This window comes from Odocoileus virginianus, chromosome 18 (genome assembly GCF_023699985.2).
Source record: "Odocoileus virginianus isolate 20LAN1187 ecotype Illinois chromosome 18, Ovbor_1.2, whole genome shotgun sequence".
Taxonomy (NCBI): domain Eukaryota; kingdom Metazoa; phylum Chordata; class Mammalia; order Artiodactyla; family Cervidae; genus Odocoileus; species Odocoileus virginianus.
Genome location: NC_069691.1, coordinates 12,274,067 through 12,278,141, shown reverse-complemented (window position 1 = coordinate 12,278,141; position 4,075 = coordinate 12,274,067).

Sequence of the window (4,075 nt, the reverse complement as noted above, 5' to 3'; positions counted from 1 at the left end):
GGAGCTCCTTCATTTACCTTGACATCTTTCCATAATGAGAGTTGCATTGATTGAGTGTAACAGAAATTTCATCAATTAGTTATGACCCAAATTAAGTAGACTTAATTTTAAGACACAGAACACCTAGGCAAAACTATATCTGAGGGAAGAAAAAACAAACAAACAACTGAAGGGGAAAAAAAATTCCCAGCATTTTATAAGGGTGTTTGCCCACTCTGAGCAACAGAATCTGACAGCAATAAGCAGATAAGTTTCATTGAATCTCGCCATAAAATTACTAGGTAAAGTTCTTTAGAAAGAAAAACCAACAATTTTTTTGACTACCTCTAAGCAAAAAAAAAAAAAAAAAAAAAAAAAATTGGAGAAGGAAATGGCAACCCAATCCAGCATTCTTGCCTGGAAAATCTCACAGACGGAGGAGCCTGGTGGGCTACAGTCCATGGAGTCACAAAGAGTCGGACACGACAGAGTGACTTCACTTTCAAGCCAAAATTTATAAAATTATGAGAGACAATAAGGTTCACATGTATATTTTTAATTCTTATTAGTATCTGAACAAATCTTGAAGGCTAAATCAACAAGCCCACATACCATACACACCTTTCAAAGTATTCATCTGCAGTAATTCCAATGAATTTGATGGCAGTAATAAAGAATTTACCTCCACTCCATTTCCAAGCCACTGACACTTTATTTCTGTTAACAAGCATGTTGCCCTTTCAAAGGAAAACACTGGTCAACTATTTTGTTCTAGGTTATGGGAATGACCATGTCAGTAAACCTCACTCTGAATCCTTTCTGTATTCCAGGCAATTAATTTTCCCAACTGTGTTCTGATGAGAAGTGAGGGCTATATTTGGCTGTTGCTTTCTAGAGCAAAACAGATCTTCCCTTAGATCTACGTTTACAACAATCCCTGCTACCTGCACACGCAAAGATAGCTAAGCGTACACATGGATGACTGCAAACCTATATATACTAGCTGAATGTGATAACTAATCCCATTTAGTAAAGAGTTGACTTTTAAATCACGATGTTTCACATACCCTAGTTTTCTAAGAATTAGCCCTATTGCTTCCTAGAACCTGCCTGGATTTGATTGGACTAGAAAAATAGCCGCTTCTTTCTACTCCTATTATTCCCTTAATATGCAAAGTGGTATCTGGAAAGAAAATGGGTTTGAAGCATAGCTCAAATCCACCACTTACTAAACCCTATAAATTTTGAAAACTACTTAATCTTGCCAATCCTCAATGTCCTTACCTGCCTGCCTGTGCCTGTGAGGTCACTTCAGTCATGTCTGACTCTTTGTGACCCCACGGACTGTAGCCCGCCAGGCTCCTCTATCCAGGGGGTTCTCCAGGCAAGAATTCTGGAGTGGGTTGTCATGCACTCCTCCAGAGGGCCTTCCCCATCCAGGGATTGAACCCAAGTCTCTTGCAGCTCCTGCAATGCAAGCGGATTCTTTACCACCAAGCCACCAGGGAAGCACGTCCTTACCTATATGATAAAAAAGATAATATCTACTTTACAGGGTTTTGTGATCATTAGTGTGGATAAGCTATGTAAAAAATTTTATCACAATTTCTGAAACTTATTCTGTGTTCAATCAAGTTAGTTTCCTGAAGAACAAGAGGTAAAGAAGACAAACAGGACTTGAATTAAAACTATGCACACTTGCATTCTCTGCCATTATAAATTATTATAAGATATGGAGTATAGTTTGTGATATATAGTAGGCCCTTTGGTTATATATTTTATATACAGTAGTATATATGCTTTAATCCCAAAGTCCTAATTTATCCCTCTCTCACACAGATAGATATCTATGATAGAATATCATATGATATTCTATCATAGAATACATATCTATATATACAAATATGTATAACTGAATCACTTTACTCTATATGTGAAGCTAACACAATATTGTAAGTCAACTAGAATTCAATAAAAATGAATTTGAAAACTATGCGCACTTGAAATAATTAAATAATATTTCTGGAATTTTAAATCCTGGAAATTTATTTTGCATATTTGAAGCTTCTAGCATTTTTGTTAATTATTAACTTGGGCTTGAATTATAACTTAACTAATTTTCTTTATATTAAAAATTATCACGTGATGATAAAATGTCTGTTAATATCCAAGTATTTTAGCTTTTTCAATTATTGATTTATTTATAAACTATAGGTTTATATTTATTCACTGATAGTTCAGTACATATCAATAATTGATGGGTGAATAAGTACCAATCCCTTGTATGTCAGATTTTATTATTTTCAAAAGTCAATTTGTAAATTTTTAATCTTAATTCTAAAAGTTTTACTTTTCAGAGAGAACTTATTCAGAAATCTACTTTCTTTTAAATATACACTTGGGTAAATAAAGACGATATACATCAATAGTACCTATCATGTGCCAGAAATGATTCTAAGATTCTCACAATGAGTTTATGAGGTAGATCCTATTATTATCTCAACTTTTTTAAGTGATGAGAATGAGATACTGAGAAATAACAAATAATTTTCCGAGCTTCACACAGCAAGTGATGGAGTTAGGATAGCACCCCTCTCTCATCTAAACATACATTCAAGTTTCTGAAGAGTAAGTTTGCTTTTGAATGATTTTATAAGACCAAATTTGCTGTTTAGGATGAGAGGGTCTTGACTAATTCTACTTTCTGAATTATGGAAAGGAATAGAGACTAATACACAATCTTAGATGAAAGCTCGATGCTATATATATATATATACATATAAATATATATATCAACTTTGTTCATCAACACTTATTTAAAATCCCACTGTTGCCACTGAGAGATAGTAAAGCACAAGGTTAGTGTATATATGCTGTCTCTAGCTTGAATACATCAAGAACTTTCCCTGATTACATAAATAAATGCAGTAATTGAGCTCATGCCTCATGTGGAAACTCATGTTCCTAGCAATTATTCTCCCTTAGGAAGATAAGTTTATTTATCAATGTCTACTTGCTACATGGTTCAAATAAATCTTTTTCTAAGTGAAGCATCTGACTTGCAGTCCATGACTATCTGGAAAACATGACCATTCAACCCAATCTAAGATTTACACCTTAGCTCAAAACATGCTCAAGTGCAATATTCAGCCTCAAGTCCTGGCTGACAAAATGTTGATCTTTTACTTGACATTAAAATCAATTATTGGGAAAAGGGGGAGCAACAGCCCCATTAGCGAAATTGCTGCTGATTTTATATCTATCACATCAAAGTGAACTGGATATTAATATTCTCATATTTTATTGTTAAAACATTTTAATTTCTTCTAAGTGTGCATTTCAGGTTGTGAATTGTTGATGAGAAACCAGCTCAGTAGTTCCAATTTGCATATGAAAGCTACAATATTGTGACACCTACCTGTCAGCAGGTACTTTACCCTCACCTGCATAAAGTCCTTTAATGTTGGGATCTAACTGAAGACTTACAGAAATATACAATATGTAAATAATATGCCTAAAGCTTATTTAAAATCTCTCCTTGATTTTCTGATTATAAAAAAGCAAGGAAAAGATATTTTCACTTTCTGGAATGACTTAAGAACGTATTCAACTTTGTTGGGCCAAAATTTACAGAAAGCCATTGGACCCTCCCATACGGATATATATTTAAATACTCTCTGTTTATTCTCTTCTTTTTACTTCAAGAAAAAAGAACCTCCAACCATAAGCAAACTCTGTGCCCTGAGATTGTATTGGATATACAGGGCTGAACAAAATTAAAATGAACCTGAAGTTCCACTAAAACCTAGCTTTCTGGGCCCCCATCTCTGATTTCTTCAAGTTAAAGGGTTACAGAGAAAAACAGATCATAGTAGCTGAGAAGTTAGGAATATTGATTCAAAGTCTCCAAAGTTTATTCAAGGGACTAAAGTGAAGAAAACTAATCTCTGGTCACACGGCTCTCCTTCTCTCATTGAGGGATCCTCTTGACAAATACACGTTGGTGAGCCTAAAGGACTTGGAGGATATGTCTGACTCTGCATATCTTTCTTTCCTTTCCACCTGGCACAGCTACAGGATTTATACACACTCCCCT